The 18,381-nt window shown below is 42.7% G+C and overlaps 1 long non-coding RNA gene across 2 annotated transcripts; it reads right to left on the minus strand.

Annotated features, from left to right (window-relative positions):
- Window positions 1-3,591: 3,591 nt before the first annotated feature.
- Window positions 3,592-18,003, minus strand: LOC121476386. Of its 2 annotated transcripts, XR_005983935.1 has the most exons (4): window positions 17,947-18,003; window positions 16,390-16,540; window positions 7,514-7,613; window positions 3,592-3,651 (listed from the first exon to the last, which is right to left on the minus strand). It is a non-coding gene; the product is annotated as an uncharacterized LOC121476386 (long non-coding RNA). The 2 variants fall into 2 exon arrangements; XR_005983934.1 differs by lacking the exons at window positions 3,592-3,651; window positions 7,514-7,613 and adding an exon at window positions 7,947-8,132.
- Window positions 18,004-18,381: the final 378 nt, after the last annotated feature.

Genomic DNA, 18,381 nt, shown 5'->3' on the forward strand with positions numbered 1-18,381 from the left:
AGTTTCTTTCCAATGTTATTGTCAAAAAACAAAATGCATGCAGATGAGATGCCTATAAATTATCAAAACCTCTACAGTTGTCCAAAATAATGTTCTCTGGGCTTCTTTTAAATTGAAACTTGATCATAACATAGGATATGATATTTGCAAGAAAACATCCCCCAAAACAATGATACTGCTATATTTACAAATGACAGACCAAAGTGCACACTTTATAAGAAGGACCTCATAGTGGGTACTTTTGCAGGACAATTGCAGCAACAAGAAAACTGACTCTGGACAGAGTTTATCACATAGGAAGCAGGAAGGCCTACTAAGGACTACGCACAGTGGTGTATTTGATGTGCTGATCAAAAACACAAGGAGCGTCAAATTAGTTCTAGAGAATCTGAGGGCCCTGTCAACACATGACTACAAGAAGCTGTATCTCCCAAAACCTGGACTTCTCTTTCGAAATGTTGCAGATGCTCCCAAGAGGATCATACAGCACAGTGAGCATGGCTTTTAAATTACATGGGCCTAAATTATAATCCCAGCACTGCTACTTTACTGGCTAAGTGACTTTGGGCTGTTTCTTAAACTCTCTAAGTCTTGGTTTTCGTATCTGTGACATCTGAGTAATGATATGTACCTTGTAGGAGCTCCTTCCCTCCAAGGTGTGCCAGTCATTACAGAAGCTCACAGATAGTCCTGTTCTCATGCCAGATTTATGGTAGATCTGCCCTATTCACTTGGAAGCTGGGTGTGTTCTTGTGGTTTGAACTGCCCTGGATATGGATCATGAGTGAGAAATTGATTTTTACTTCTTTCTTATTTCAGCATAACCAAGTCCATCTTGTCTGATCCACCATGTTAGACCCTTTCACATACATGAAGTCATTTCAAGGTATACAGTGGGACAATTCAATGCACTCAAAATTTGGAACCTTTCCATATCTTACACTCAATGTTAAGGTACTTCTAGAACTTTAAAAGCAAGTTTAGGAAGATTTGAAATAAAAAATCAACATGAGGGGCACCTGAGTAGCTCAGATGATTAAGCATCTACCTTCGGCTCAGGTCATGATCCCACTGTCCTGGGATCAAGCCCATGTTGGGCTTCTTACTCCTGGGGAACCTGCTTCTCCCTCTCCCTCTGCCCTCCACCTACTTGTGCTCGCTCTCACTCTCTCCCTCTCAAATAAATTAAACATTTTAAACAAAATCAACATGATTAGAGAGTATTGGATACTATCTATGGCAAACTTTTCGCGTCCCAGTATAAATAATGTAAATTGCATAAGCCTTCTGAAGGACAATCCAACTCTGATTGAAATTTGGCCTACTGGGGCAGCCCGGGGGGCTCAGAGGTTTAGCGCTGCCTTCAGCCCAGGGTATGATCCTGGAGACCCGGGACCAAGTCCCGCGTCGTGCTCCCTGCATGGAGCCTGCTTCTGCCTATGTCTATCTCTCTATCTCTCTCTCTCATGAATAAATAAATAAAATCTTTTAAAAAAATTGGCCTACTTTAGGAATTTCTTCTTAGAAAATTAGGAGATACTTATGCAAGGAAGTATGTATAAGGATGTTCACTGATGTACTAGTTATAAGGGCAAAAAACTGGAAATGACCTAAATGTCTAACAATATAGGAAGCTAGTTATATAGAACACGATAAATTCTTATATGGACTGCTGCACACCCATGAAGAATAGTGAGGTCAATCCACATTTTTTTAATACAAATACATCCATGATGTGTTATTGTAAAAGAGTAAAATAGCGTATCGTCTATGATTCTGTTTTCAAAAATATGTATTTGCAATACTGAACAAGCTACCTAAGTGTGACGTGTGACTATCTTTCTGTAACAGGCTACAGCTGATTTGCGCTTTCTTTTTCCCTTCTGAGTGCCTGATTCTTTTTTTTTTTCACTACAGATATATGTGATTATTTTTGTACTCAGAAAAACTAATGAAGCCGTTTATTCTAAAAATGGAGGAAATTGAGTGGGAAGTAAGAGGTAGAGGCAGAAAGGGGGGGGGGGGGGACTGAGAGACTAATCAACCCTCCATAAGGCGGAGGTTGTGTGTAAACCATGGCTGAGGACACTGGGAAACACCCAAGTTCTGCCAAGAAGAGTTATGTTTATAAAATGATTGTAACCAAGCAATACCAAAATCTGATCAACTATATTAGGCCCCAAGAAAAGACATTTGTAAAAGTTGTTCAATATGGAGTGTAGAAAAAAAAAAAAAAAGTAAAGCAGGCAAAATGTGTCACTATGTCTAGAGCTGCTCCATGCCATAGGACAGACTATCCAACAGCTACATGTAGTTACTGAGCATCTGAAGTGAGACTGATCTAAATTGAGATGCACCATAAGTGTTATATAAACAATATTTCAAAGACTCAGCATGAAAAAAAGAATGTAAACTCAATAATTTTAACACAGATTATGTGTTGAAATAATATTTCAGATATATTGGGTCAAATACAATAGATTATTTTATTAACTTCATTGTTGCTTTTTAGTTGTAAGGTGGCTACTAGAAAACTTAAAACTCCTTAAGTGGCTCACATTTTCTTCTCACTGCGCTGGTCTAAATAATTGTGCAGAGGAAACAATGTTATTCAGAGGAAACATTGTCAGCTCTTGTTCAATTCAATCTGTCTACAATCCATATTTATCAAACGTACAGTGTCTGACATCTGATAGAGCAGTTTCCAGAGTTTTTTTTTCTTAAGGCTGGACTTTTTTTTTCTATTTGCCCAATATTGAGCACTTTCAGTGTATTTATGCCAATGTATGTGAGGCTACTTTTATCTCAAATTTAAGCTAAAATACTAATCAGAAGGTAGACTCTTTTTTTTTTTTAAGATTTAATTTATTTATTCGTGAGAGACAACACAGAAAGAGAGAGAGAGGCAGAGACACTGGCAGAGAGAGAAGCAGGCTGCATGCAGGGAGCCCGATGCAGGACTCAATCCTGGGACTTGATCCTGGGACTTGATCCTGGGACTCCAGGATCACGCCCTGGGCTGAAAGCAGACGCTTAACTGCTGAGCCACCTAGGCATCCCCAGAAGGTGAGACTGAAAAAAGTTAGATGTATTCAGAAAAAAAAGAAATTAGTCCCTGTGACTAGAGAAACAACATAGCATTTCACATCTTTCTGTCACGTCTTTTATTTCTTTTCAGTGAAGAGGGAAAAAGCAGGTGGTTTAATGCACAGAACTCAGAAGTGCAAATCAGGCCATCCTCTGGGTAAAATATAAGCAGGTAGTCAGAGCCTCTCCACGGATTTCATACCAACAAAAATTCCAGATGGATTAAAGAGACACTCTTTAAACTAGAAGAAAAACTAGAAGAATATTAAATGTACTATGTAGTTAACCACTGAGACAAGAGGATTTTTAAAAAAGAAAAGAAGAGGAGAAAAGAATGAATAGATTAGACCATATACAAATTTAAAATTTCTAGACATAAAAAAGTATAGAAATAAGAGATGAGAGGGGTGCCTGGGTCGCTCAGTTGGTTAAGTGTGTTGTCTTCGGCTCAGATCATGATTCTAGGGTCCTGGGATTGAGCCCCATATCAGGGCTCCCTGCTCAGTGGAGAGTCTGCTTCTCCCTCTCCCTTTGCCTGCTGCTCCCCCTGCTTGTGCTTTTTCTCTGCCAAATAAATAAATAAAATATTTTTTAAAAAGACTTTAAAAAAATAAGAGACAAAGTATTTAGAACAAACAACATAAACATTAAACTTATTAAACATATAGATCTTAGACAAACTGGCTTAAAAATACTTGGAACCCTAAAATTTAAAAGCCTGAGTCATAATTCATCACAAAGAATTATAACCAGCAGGCAAGCCCATGGAAAAAAAAAACGTTCACTCTCTTCTGCAAACAAATGAAAATTGAAAGTAAGTTATCTATTTCACCTGATTGCCAAAAATACAATCATGATTATTTTATTTGAGGCTGGTGAGATGTAGTGACCTGGCTACTAACATATATCTAAATGGTTCTGAAAATTTGTGTAAATTCTTTGAAAAATATCTGCTGTAAAAAGACTGATAGAGTAATCCCACATCTGGGAATATATTCCAAGAACAAAAACACTTGTAGAATTATTTGTAACATTAAAAAAAAAAAAAAAAAACCTCAGTTTCCAAATAATAGGCAAAGGTTTATGTAAAATACGGGATAATCACTCAATAAAATATTATGTAGTCAATAAAAATGTTTGCTAACATGGAAAATAGGCTATGATATATTTAGTGAAAAACTAGGATTTCAAATTGTATATACAGTATAATTAGAACTGTAAAAACTTCATTTTTAAAAAAGAAGGAAATGTTCATCGTGTTTACCTTTCAGTAGGCAAACCATAAGTTTTATTTTTCTCCTTTCTGTTTTTTTTTTTTTTTAGATGTTATTTATTTATTCATGAGAGAAACAAAAAGAGAGGCAGAGACACAGGCAGAGGGAGAAGCAGGCTCCCTGCGAGGAGCCTGATGCGGAACTTGATCCCAGGACCCCAGGATCACAACCCGAGACAAAGGCAGACTTTCAACCACTGAACCGTCCAAGTGTCCCTCCTATTTTTTTTTCTGTATTTTATTAATGCCTTATGAATGAGCATTATTAGGCTGAATAGTAAAAACAAGTATTAAAGACGCCCCAAAGATGTCCATGTCCTGATCCCCAGAACCTGTGAACAGGTACCTCGAATGATAAAGGAGACTTCGCAGACACAGGGATTATCCTAGATGATCTGGCCCACTGTAATCACAAGGGTCCTTCTGAGAGGAAAGTGGGAGGGTCAGAGGAAGAGGGCAATGTGATGACAGAAGCAGGGGTTGTGGTCAGAGGGAGAGATTTGAAGAGTCTACAACCTCAGGCTTTGAAGACAACGGAAGGGACTATGAGTCAAGGAACGCAGGCAGCCTCTAGATACTGGAAGAGACAAAGAAACCAATTTTCCCCCTAGAGCTTCCAGAAGAAACACAGAGCTGTTAACACCTTGATTTTAGGACTTCTGATCTCCAGAAATGTAGAATAATAGATCTGTGTTGTCTTAAGTTGTGGTCATTAGTTACAGCCGCAACAGGAAATGAATACAAATATATACCATTTTTGTAGAGGAAACAAACTTTATTTGGTTACAAAAAGCTTTAAAAATAATGTGTGGGTTAATATTTGTAGTTTAGTATGACTTCATCACGTAGATGTTGCAAAATATAAAAAGCAAGAGAGCTTAATAGGTTTCTGATGAATGTGTCTCATCTCTTCATTCTCCCTGTCAACACAGAAATGCCTCACTACAGAGCAATAAACATTGGATTTGGGGTAATTTGCTCAATAATGAAATCTAGTACGCAAATGTCTGAGAAGCAGACAACAAGCAGTAGGAAAGAGAAGCTAAAAAAGGGATAAGACTGATGAATCATAAATAAAACACCCCCTGAGTTGAGCAACTCCAGATTTATGCAAATTCAACATGGCACAAAATTTTCCAAAAAGCACATACTACAATTTTAAGGAAATAGAAAAGATAGTGCATGAGCAATGGAAATACAGAATAGTATTATCTCTTCACTTGCTTTCAGCCTGTTTTCCTTTCATCCAAACTCTTTATCTCTTTCCCGACTCCTGATTTGACTTCAGGTTGACACAACCCTGCTCCTGCTGCTTTGGTCTTGGTGTTTTAATCACCCGACTAACTGTCTGGCTCCTGGCCCTCAGCAATCCCTCCAACGTCCTCTCTCCCCAACACTCTAGATTTGCTCTACCATTGGGTAGAATTTCTCCATTGGGTACAATTTCTGGTCTTAACTAGCTCACCTCTGAAGACCTAGCCTCCAATCCTCTGATGTGATGAAGGTGAGGAGGTGAATAACCTTAGACCAGTGGGCAAAAATACCTTTGAAATAAAGGTAGGGGCACCTGGATGGCTCAGTTAAGCACCTGCATTAGGCTCATGATCCTGGGATCCTGGGATCGAGTGTTGCGTAGGGCTCCCTGCTCAGTGGGGAGCTGGCTTCTCCCTCTCCCTCTGCTGCTCCTCCTGCCTGTGCTCACTCGCTCTCTTTCTGTCAAATAAATAAATAATCTTAAAAAAAAAAAAGAAAGAAGGAAAAGTAGAAGAGAACGAGGGAAGGAGAGAAGGAAGAAGTAGGATAAGGGGGAGGAGAAGGGGAAGGGAGACAAAGGAGAGAAAAAAGGAAAAAGAAGGGACAGAACTGTACTATCTAAGACAGTCACCAGTCACTTTAGGGGGAAAATATTCAGAAAGCTTGAAAACCATTCCACCATACATGAAGTGTTTTGACAAATACTAATTTTAGGTAAATGGCTCATTAGCTGTCTTGGCGAACTGGTTTTAGTGAGTTGGCCTATTTTCCAAGCATGCCCTAGCACCACACACATAGGTATAGCACACGGAAGTTTCAGCATATCCTGAAAGAGGAGAAAAGTGCCTCCGGCCATCATAGTGTGGAGACAGTCTGCTCAGGTCCCCTACTTATCTGGTTTTGTCTGCACTCATCAGACAGCCTTCTCATTATAATTTGGCTTCCCATGTAGGCTTTCCAACTGAGAGAAAACAGGCTGACCTGTAAGTGTGAGTACCCTGGTCCCACTGGTAGTTACTCTGCATGGAAATTAATAAATCAGCATTATCCTGGGAATTTGATGGACATATCTGTTCTTCAGAGTCTAAAAAATTTTACTGCACTGAAAAAAAGTTTTATATTCATGTCTTAGTTAAAGCCTTTTAGGTTGCAATTCAATGAAACCCACTTTACCTAGCACCAGCACAATGTGAGGATTTATTATAAGATGGTAGTGGTGTGGGGCGCCGGCATGGCTCAGTGGTTGAATGTCTGCCTTTGGCTCAGGTCGTGATCCTGGGGTCCTGGGATCCAGTTTCACATCAGGCTCCCCGCAGGGAGCCTGCTTCTCCCTCTGCCCCTGTCTCTGCCTCTCTGTCTTTCATGAATAAATAAGTAAAATCTTTAAAAAAAAAAAAAAAAAAGATGGTAGTGGTGTGTCACAGAACTCAAGGGCAGAAAGGACAATTAGGACCAGGACCAGAAAGCAATCAGGACTAATGCTCCTGCCCTCACCCTGGGTCTACATCTCACACTCCTGCTGCTGTTCCCTTTCTTTCTCACACTCTGCAGCTGCATGGACTCTCATTTCTATTTCCCTCTTCACACCTGCTTCATTTCCCTCTGTCTTTGCTTCTCAGACATGCAGCTGAAGAAAGCTACTTCTCACCTGCCTCAGTGCCAGCAGGCAAGACAGACAAACAGCTGTGAATCCCAAGTCTAAATTCCCACAAGAAGAATCTGATTGGCCCAGTTTGGGTCGGGTATCCACCCTGACCAAATTTTCTATATTTGGGGCTTGGGGAGCACTGGGAGCAGGAGGATAGGCCCAGCTCCATGAAACTGAAAACCATTTTCAGAAGGAGAAGGAAGATTATGGAGGAGGCAAGCATGTCCCCAAATTACCACAGGTCTACATACCTGAGATTCAGAAGTGTTTCAGAATTTGGGGTTTTTATATTCTAGAATATGGTTGTGTACTTCGCATACTGCATCCCCAGAGGAGCCAAAAAGCAGCTTCCTGTAATCAAATACATCAATATTTTTACAGTGAAAACATGAATATTCATACAAAATAAGAAATGGGGATCATAGATAGCCTCACATGAGTTCAAACCAGATTTTGCCTCTAAAGGAACTATGAAAATGCTGTTGTTTTTCAGAGCTTCTGGATTTCAAAATAGCAGATGATAGATTTAGATTGCACTACTCTAGGCTTACAAAGTTGAGACCAGACTGTGACGGTATCAAGGCTCTTCCTACAAACATTCCCTAGGTCTTTGGACCAGTGGCATCAATGTTACCTGGGCCCCAGGCTTCTTAGGCCCCAGCTCAGACATATTGAATCAAAATTTGCATTTTAAAGAGATGTCTTAATCTGTTCAGGCTGCTATCACAAAATACCATAGACTGGGCAACTTAAACAACAGAAATTTATTTCTCACAGTCCTAGAGGCTGGGAAGTCTAAGATGAAGGTGTCTGCAAATCAGGTGTCTGGTAAGGGCCAGCTTCCTGCCGCATAGTCTTTTCAGTGTCTCGCTGCCAAAAAAAGGTTAAGGAGCTCTGCAGAGGATCTCTAGAGTAAAGTCATTAATCCCATTCATGAGGGTTCCACCCTCATGACCTAAGCATCTCCCAAAGGCCCCATTTCCTAATGCCATCACATTGTGGCTTAGAATTTCAACATGTGGATTTTGGGGGGCCATCAACATTGAGTAGCACCCAAGTACTTTGTATGCATATTAAAGTTTGAGAAAGCACTGCTCTACATGGCAGTCAGCCTCCCTAAATCACCAGTCTGATCTCCAACACACACTTGAGATTTTTTTGTTTTTTTGTTTTGTTTTTAAAGATTTATTCATTTGAGAGAAAGCACGAGCACAAGCAGGGTGGAGAAGCAGAGGGAGAAGGAGAGGGAGAAGCAGACTCCCCACTGAGCCAGGAGACTGACTTGGGGCTGGATCCCAGGACCAGGAGATCATGACCTGAGTCAAAGGCAGTTACTTAACCATCTGAGCCACCCTGGCGCTGCAGCAATACACATTTGTATAATCATCCCTTCTTATGTGTTTTTCTGACAATAGCTCCATAGAAAAATGTGTATCCGTTTTCACAGTTAACAAACCATAATTTTTACAATAACAAAGAGCTCCAAATCTGTGCCATGCCACTCACCACTCTGCTCAACAGATGCACAGGCTCTCTCGCTGCCACCCAGCAACACTCAATGAATACTTCTTCCTACGCTAGTATTTAAGCTTGTGCACCTGGGTAGAGGCTTATTTTTATGAAACTATATTAGAGAATATTTGTATAATCCTTCATGAAAATGGATCCAATATGATACAAAGCAGCTAGAGTTATCATTAAGAAATTATTTAATAAAGAGTCCAAGCAAGGGATCCCTGGGTGGCCCAGCGGTTTGGCGCCTGCCTTTGGCCCAGGGCCCGATCCTGGAGACCCAGGATCGAATCCCACATCGGGCTCCCGGCGCATGGAGCCTGCTTCTCCCTCTGCCTATGTCTCTGCCCCTCTCTCTCTCTCTCTCTCTCTCTCTCTGTGTGTGTGTGTGTGTGTGTGTGTGTGACTATCATAAATTAAAAAAAAAAAAAAAGAGTCCAAGCAAGTAAAACCAGAGCAGTAACCAAAGTATTAGTTCTTTTTTCCTCTTACATAAAGGGTAGAATTTTCTAGAAGGACACACAATACAGATCCATACCCAAAATGTTTTTGCAATATCACAACAGCCTTTTGACTTTTTACCTTTACCCTGAACCCTGTTGTTTTGGAATTTATAAGGACAGTAAGAAAGGAGTAAATAAAGTTTTTGCGAACAATAAGATTTATTCATTGAATTTACTTTCAGGTTATTTGGGAGTACAAGAGACCTCCATATTCCAAAGAAAATGACAAAATTATGAGCACTGAAGTGACTCTCAGACTATAACTGCTTCCTGCCTGCCAGAAGCACCAAAAGGAAAATCATTAAAAGAACCAACCTGTGATATTGGGAGCTTTTAGGAAAACTCAATCATAGTGGAAAAAACCCTGAGAACCTGCTAAGAGTAAGTGACCCTTCAGCAAACTACTGTCAATAAGGGGTAACCGACCCAACAGCAACAAACAGAAAGATTTCATTGGATGCTTGTCTACCCCGAGTCTCCCACAGTACTGTGTGTTTTTGCCCTACCATGTGTCTGCCACAGCTTCCATTTGTTTTTCAAAGGAGGCTGTGACCCCATAAAGGGTAAGCATTAATCTTCTTGTACCTATTTGAACTATTTATATTTACCACACCTTTTTTGGTGCTTATACCACATCCTCTGCTGAGATCTCTCTCTCTCTCTCTTCTTTTATAAGAAGAGAAGTCTTTTATAAAACTTCTTTTATAAGTTCACTCTACTGAATGTCTACCATGTGCTAGATGCTGGGAAAACCACACTGAGCAAGCTGAGAGGGTTCTTACCATTTGGCACTTGGCTTTTGCTCACCCTTCAAGGCTTAGCTCAGGCCTCAGATCCCAGGAAGTCTAAGATATGCCCTTCATTTCTGACCTCTTGATACCTACTACTTATCTTTGCAATTTTATAGAGAAAGCATCTGTTTATGTGTCTTCTTCCCCACTATAAGCAACATATGGGCTCAAGCTAACTTTGTGCTCCCTGATATACAGCTCCTGGTACACAATATGGATTTCAATAAACATTTGCTGAAAAAGAAAGAAGAAGAAAGAAAGGAAGAAAGAAAGAAAGAAGAAGAAAGAAAGAAAGAAAGAAAGAAAGAAAGAAAGAAAGAAAGAAGAAAGAAAGAAAGAAAGAAAGAAAGAAAGAAAGAAAGAAAGAAAGAAAGAAAGAAAATAAATTCAAGATTGATTTTTTTTTTCCTACAAAACAGAAACAAATGGTCCATCCCCTACGGATTTCCTGAGATTACTGAAAAAGTCGCCACAGGATAGAGACTATTATGAGAGTCTATTCAGAATCAAGATGAATTTCATAGTTAGATAATTTATCTTCCTACTAATCTCTAAGATCTGAATCAACAGAAAAAATATGCTAAGGATGATAGCACTGCTAATAAATGTGAGTGGCTGCAAAATAAGCCTTATCCTTAAGACCTGATTTTGAAAAAGGACCCAAATCGTATATTTTCACATGATACAGAGATCCAGGAATGGAGTCTGGGATGTGTGTTCCTCTGGCTCTGTGAAGCAAGACCTTTGGAGGCATGATTTCTGCTTCCTTTGACTTTTCACCTGCTGCAAAAGCATCACCGTACACAGCAGGTGGCAATGTTCTTTGAAGGCATGATGCAGTAAGCCTTCAAACATAATCTCCAAATCTCCAGTCTCCAAAGAGACTCCAAAATGGGTTGATGAAATATTTCAGGAGTAATGGCTAGGAAAAAAACAGTAATTTTCCAAAGCTAAGATTCTAACAGAAAAAGGGAGATAAATGGCTGGAATTCAGAGAGCAAACCCTTAAAGGGAATAGGGTATGATGTTTGTCCATTAAAAAAAAAAAATTGGGATCCCTGGGTGGCTCAGCGGTTTGCCACCTGCCTTCGGCCCAGGGCCTGATCCTGGAGACCCAGGATCGAGTCTCGCATCGGGCTCCCTACATGGAGCCTGCTTTTCCCTCTGCCTGTGTCTCTGCCTCTCTCTCTCTCTCACACTGTGTCTCTCATGAACAAATAAATAAAATCTTTTTAAAAAATTAAAGAAAATTGACCACCCTACCAAAATTGTTCACCAAATATAATGAGGCCTTTAAAATTATTTCCCAGTTTACAGAAAGTGTCAGGGCTCTGTTAAAAGAAATTAAATGAGGGACATCTGGGTGGTACAGTCAGTTAAGTGTCCGACTCTTGGTGTCAGCTCAGGTTGTGATCGTGGGGTGGTGTGATTGAGCCCTGCATTGGGCCCCATGCTGAGTGCAGAGTCTGCAGAAGTTTCTCTTTCCCTCCACTCCTCCCCACCTCACATATGTTCTCTCTCTCTCAAATAAATAAATAAATCTTTATAAAAAATGAAATTAAGTGATACCACCTGGAAGTGATCAGATAAATCAGAAGATGAACTATACCTCATGACAACTAGCCTGGCCCCCAAATGCCAATGTGATTTTTCAAATATGAGGGGAGAAGGATTGCTTTAGAATAAGAGAGATTAAAATCCATAACAACTAAATGCATGAACTCTGACTGAGTCTTGCTTCTAAAGCATTAATTAAAAAGTTCATATTGGGGACAATGGGGAAATTGATTATTCATATTAAATGATATTAGCAAATTATTATTAACAATAATTAGATGGGGATGCCTGGGTGGCTCAGCAGTGGAGCGTCTGCCTTAGGCTCAGTCATGATCCTGGAGTCCTGGGATCAAGTCCCACATCCAGCTCCTGCATGGAGCCTGCTTCTCCCTCTGCCTGTGTCGCTGCCTCTCTCTCTGGCTCTCATGAATAAATACAATCTTTAAAAAAAAAACAATAATCAGATGTTATAATGGTATTATTAGGTAGAAGAATATCTTTATTCTTAGAAGATGCAAAATAGTGAAGTATTTAGGAGGGAAAAGTCTACAATTTACTTTGAAGTGTTTCACATATAAGATTTTCTGTTAAAGTATATATGACAAAATGTTGCAATTGCTTTAATTCAAGATCAAGTGCATGCAAGTGTCATGGTTCTGTTCTTTCAATTTTTGTTTGCTTGAAGAATTCCACAATAAGCAGCTAAAAGAGAAGAGATCTTGATCTCTCTTTCAAGAGATCTTTTCTCTTGAAAAGAGAGGAGATGAAGATCACAGATCCATTGAACATTGGATTTACCATGGGTGGGAGTTCAGGCACCTGAGAAGGGAAGTCAGTAAAGACTCCAGGACTTAAAGGGATCACAAGAAGATGAGAGTCAGCATCAAGAGACTGTCCCACCTGAGCCCAAGTGAGCACTGTCAGTGGGTAGGGCCAGGGTGCCACATGGGAGCTCAACCCAGAATTTGACCAATGTTTGCCTTGCTGATGAGCCCCTTCTGCTGCACTCATTATCAAGTGAAGGCATCCCACCAACAGTTGCCTCTGTGTAGCCATGCCTGGTCCAGCAGCAACAGTGCCCACCCATGTCTCAACATTTTTCTTTGCCCAAGAGATCTACCTAATGAGAAAAATCCTATTTGCAATGGCTCAGGGTACTCAAAAGCCCTGCCAAAGGGAAGAAGAGGATCTTAGTAGGTCCTACCCTCCACTGCCTGTACTGGGGTAGGATTGAATGGAACCATTTCAAACAAGAGTGGTTAATAACCCCCCTGCCATGTGACACGTAGAAATACCCAAACATGGTCCTGAAGGGCACTAACAGAGAATGGTTCAAATAAACAAATAAACCCAAAAACTTGTCACTTCCAAGCAGATACCCCTTCAGTTCCCAGCCGTCCGGGACAGTGATAAATAAAGCACAGGAAGAAACAATTCACTGTTAGTTCAGCCACTCAGAAGTGGAGAGCGATTTAGCACACTTCCACACAGAAACATTATATTCCATAGATTCTGAACCTCTCTTGCTGCCTGTTTTCCTAATGTCTTGTTTTTTGAAAATGTGACTAAATCCAAAGAACAGACTAGAGTCATAATGATTTCATCTCTTCTCCAAGTCCCTGCATTTCATAAACAAGCCAAAAGCATGAGGTAGATAGTCCCAACATAATGGCAATTTGTAAGTTCTGCTTGAAATATTTTACGCTAAACAACATTAACAAGTTAGCAATCATCAGAACAAACCACATTATAATTGTGTTATTTACAAATCAAAACATAAGTAACCTGAAGGTTGCTGACCTGTACCAGCCAATAGGTGCAATGAGTGTCACGGTCACATTAATGTCTGAATCTCAGCAGCCCGGCCCCCAGTACAGCTGGTGAAGAATTACAGTCTCTTAAAAAGTTTTGCTCCAGGACTCTCCAGGAGTCTATAAGGAGCTTGACATATGAACGTGAATCAGCTCAGGCCTCCCAGTGCTGCTGGCCTGTCTGTGCAAACCGAGCTGCTGCTGTGCCCTCCGCCAGCCCTGAGATGTGGGATACCTGCCTGCCTCACATCATCTCAGTGACCAAAAAGCCCACCACTGTCACCACACTGACTCTGCTAAGCTGGATGGAGACCCTCTCTCTGACACCAGATTGCTGAGACACTGATGCTCATGATGGTGCTACTCCACTCCCCAGTCACTGCCACGGGGAAGAGGAGAATAGCCCCAATCATCCTGCTGTGACTTCTTTGACAGGTTTGCATTGGGTCCCAAAGCATTACAGAGTTTAATGGTTTTCTAATTTTTATACCTGGCCCTTCCTCCTGGGGTGCTCAGGGGTCTCCATCTGCTCCCCCCGAACGCTGGTTGTGGCCCACCCTGCCACCCTACATTTTCCCTTTCAGTGAATTTCCACCCCCACCCCAAGAGTCCAAAATGCCATCCTGAAAACTGGCTTCGGTCAGAACCCCAAACCATCAACTATGAAACTGAGTGCTTGACCCGCATTTGTGGGCATGGTTTAAGTCTCCTTCCTCAGGACATCTCTGGTTCCCAGGTAAGTCATCAGTTACAAATAAACAGTTGGAAGGAAGAGTGTTGCCCAACAACACATACCAAATGTTGCACACTCCCTCAGCTCCTGGCCAGCTGAGATTCAGATACAGATACACAATGTATTTCATTTCTTATTTACACAAGTGACTTTACAGCTATACACAGCACCTATAAACTCTAACTGTGGAGCTACAATAGCACAAACACAAGAGCAGATATGTCCATTCAGATTTTCCTCCCTAATTTATCATAGTTTCTGGGAACAGAGTTAGCTTTTTTTTTTTTTTTTTAATCTATTGTTTTAAAGTTTCTGGGAATTTTATCTCTGAAAAGAACCAGACATGGATGATCCTTGAAGGGATGTTAAGTGAAAGAAGCCAAACAAAAAAGGACAAATATTGTGTTAATCCACTTACATAAAGTACCTGGAGTCGTCAAATTCATAGGGGCAGAAAATAGAATGGTGGTTGTTAGGAGTTGGAGGAAGGCGAATGAGGAAATACTGCTTCTCAAGTAGAGTTTCAGCTTGGAAAGATGAAAGAAGTTCTGGAGGTGGATGGTGGTGGTGGCTTCACAACTTAATGCCACTAGACTACACTCCTAAAAATGGTTAAAATGTAATTTTTATGTTATGTCTATTTTATCATAATAAAAAATAAAGGAACTTATGGAGCACTCTTTTAAAAAGTTAGTATCTGGGGCAGCCCGGGTGGCTCAGTGGTTTAGCGCTGCCTTCAGCCCAAGGTGTGATCCTGGAGTCCCAGGATCGAGCATGGAGCCTGCTTCTCCCTCTGCCTTGTGTCTCTGCCTCTGTGTGTGTGTGTGTGTGTGTGTGTGTGTGTGTGTGTGTGTGTTTCTAATGAATAAATAAATAAAATCTTTTTTAAAAAAAGTTTAAAAATTAGAAAGTTAGTGTCTGACTCAGCTCAGGTCATGATCTTAGGGTCCTGGGATTGAGTCCTGCATTGGGCATCCTGCTTGGCAGGGAGCCCATTGGGCATCCTGCTTGGCAGGGAGCCTGCTTCTCCCTCTCCCTCTGCTGTTCCCTCTGCTTGTGCTCTATGGCTCTCTCTCTCTCTCTCTCTCTCTCTCTCAACTCTCTCTGTGTCAAATATACAAATAAAATCTTAAAAAACAAAAACAAAAAAACAGGCAACTGCAAAGGCATTGTGAATGGAGTTAAGGAATTGTTCCAGTTTTGGGTCCAGGGTGAAACAATTTGCCTGGGATGCTGAAGAATCACTACCCCTGGCAAGGCTAAGTTGAGTATGAAGAAGGCTGAAGAGAAGAAACACTGATTTTATTTATTTATTTTGGCATGATGTATAGTAATGATGACCCCTCTCAGAAATGCAGCATTTTAGCTTTCAAAGCATTTCCACAAGTGATCTAACTTGCTGTCATAACAAGCCTGGGAAGTGAAAGGATGGGGTTCAGACTCCAGGTCTACAGAGGGGGAAGGCACCCTGCCCCATGGATGCTCTCAGCTTCCTCAGGGAAATGACACCCCATTTGCCAACGAGGAAACTGAAGCTCAGACAAGTGAACTGACTTGCCTCAAATCCACTACTGCCAAGCAGAGACTTGACCCCGTCTCTTGACTTAGCGTTCTTCCTACAAGCATGAATTAAAACACAATGAAACTGCAAAAGTAAAAAAAAAAAAAAAAACATAATTTCTAACTAACTGTGTCAGAGAATGAAAGAATCCCTAGCCGACATTAAAACTCGAGAGAAAACAGGATATAATTTGGAGATATATTTTAAGCTTTATAAAATCCTCCCACCCCTGCCTCTGAGTAGGAAAGTGGGTAAAAACAGAATCTGGGGTGAGAAGTCATCTGATTCATCCATGATGCGGTGGAGAAGACTCTGTAAGCAAACACCCTGCATTTATTTCAAGTACTGTGTCTCATTTTGCCAGCCTTGGCAGCCAGCCCACTGCGTTTGCTTCAGGGGCAAACGCCCTTCTTTGGAGTCATGGTCAGAGTGCTATTTTGGGATGATAAAAGTGGCCCTAAAACATGAGGCCGTTAAGCCAGAATTTAAAAGGACAGACATGGGGCACCTGGGTGGCTCAGTGGCTGAGCATCTGCCTTCGGCTCAGGGCGTGAGTCCCGCATCAGGCTCCCCTGCCTGTGACTCTGCCTCTCCCTCTGTGTCTCTCATGAATAAATAAATAAAATCTTTTTAAAAAATAAAAATAAAAGGACAGATACACGCAAAGGACGGATGAAGCCATCCGGCTACCGTGGTATGCCAGGGGTTAAGCATCCAGATGTGTCCAGGGCCTCGCCTGGCACAGCGCAGCCTCACCCGCAGAACATCATCCCTGTGTCCTGGCCTGTTCCGGGAAGCGGCTCAAGTCGCCTGCAAGAGAAAGCACGTGGTCTCGGAGGTGAACCAGGGACAGCCTCCGAGGTGCCAAGGGTTTATCTGAGCAGCCAAGTGTACGCTGACAGACAGGTCTGTGTGTGCTGGAGGAGCTAGTTGCACAGCTCAGATGAACGACTCATTGCGGAATTCACCCACAAGGGGAAGTGAGTTAATGACTGGGGCGGTTCACCTTCTGCCTAGAAGCGTCATCGAGTCAACTTGTAAAGCCTGGCTCCCCAGATATGTTTGCTCGCCCAAATGTGGTTCTGTGCGGCTACAAGACATTTCCAAGAGGGAATGCTCACAGAGGAGAAAGTTCTTAGGCTTTCTCTGTGCCAGGGCCAGGGCCAGTGGCCTGAGCCTGACAGCTGGCCCAGGCGTGGTCAGATCTGCTGACGAGAAAGCCCAAAGCTGCCGCCAGCATCTGCTCCGCATCTGGGGCTTGTGACTCATCAGCCGCCCTCTCCCACAGCCTTGCGTTCTCAGGCAGGCCTCAGCGTGCAGGCCTCAGCGTGCAGGCCCCACCGAGCCGAGGCCCCAGTGCCCAGACTCGTTCCTCCACCCAGGGCCTATCAGGATTTGTCCTTATCTCCAGTGCTTGCCTCCCGCTGCCCTGAAGACTCGGCCTGGTCCGCCAGCTCAGGTCCAGGGCAAACTGCCCAGACCACCCCAGAGCCAGCCCAGGCTGTTGTAAGAGGCTCCCGGGCTGAGTCCTGGCCCTTTAAATTCAGCAGACCCATACCCCCCACCCCCCACCCCCCCCATGGCCAGCTGGCCCACCAGAGTGAGCCACAAAGCAGCACCTGTTCTAGGCCAATCCTGTTTACCCTGGACCTACTATTTTTGCTCTCACCTCCCTGTTCTCAGATTCCTGGCTCCATATCTCAGCTGCCATAGCTGCTTCTGGCCCCTTCACGTTGGTGACCCTTTGGACTTCCCCTTTTAGATCACAGCCTCTCGCATGTTTCTGACTCAACTTGCTCTGCAGGGCTGGCTTCCCTCCCCATCTCAGGTGAGGACCCCATGAATCAGCCCCCCAGCCCCTGGGTATGCCTTCAGCCCGGATCATTCCCAGGACAGGCAGAGGGTGAGGTTCCTATGGTCCCTGCCTGCTTCGGACCCTCAGCCTTACTTTGCCCCCCAATTCCAGCAGCTGGGGGTTCCCTTCTCAAGCCCTTGGCTGCTGAGGGGGCTTCATCAGGAAACCTGGACTATTTCCTAAAATCCCTCCCTCACAGGGAAAAGCTCTGCCCTGGGCTCAGCTCCTGATTTCATGCTGGCCTTGCCTGGACTCCACCCACCCACCCCACCCCACCACCGCCCCCACTGTCTCACAGTGATGGAGCGAGGCTCTCAGGCCTCTCAGGGAGCAGAGATCTTAGAGAAGAGGGCAACCCTACCTCATGCAGAGCCCGGAGAGAGCACAGAGGCTGCGGAGTCTCGCATCTGTCTGCAAACGTTTCTGTCTAAGGTTTAAGGTTACTTCGGAAGGGAAACGTAATGAAGCCTCCGAAGGCAAGGCACTTGCCGTCTCGGGCCCTTGTTTCCTACTCTCAAAATTGTGTGTATGGGCTGGGGGAGGGCATGTTGTTCCTGATATCTCAAATAATCATCCAGTTCCAAGTCCTTGGAAGTTAAGAGTGGCCCTGTATGGCTCAGACCGTTTCCTTCATCTGTCAGACTCCAGGTGTGACTTTAGCGACACGTCTGTCACGGACATTCTCTACCAATGAACATATGAGTCCAGGTTCTCCTACCTCCAACCTCTCATTCCCTCCACTCCAGAAGGTGCAGAAACAAGGGCCAGAGCCAGCCCATGTTCCTCCCTTTCTTCT

This window comes from Vulpes lagopus, chromosome 15 (assembly GCF_018345385.1).
Source record: "Vulpes lagopus strain Blue_001 chromosome 15, ASM1834538v1, whole genome shotgun sequence".
NCBI classification, from domain to species: domain Eukaryota; kingdom Metazoa; phylum Chordata; class Mammalia; order Carnivora; family Canidae; genus Vulpes; species Vulpes lagopus.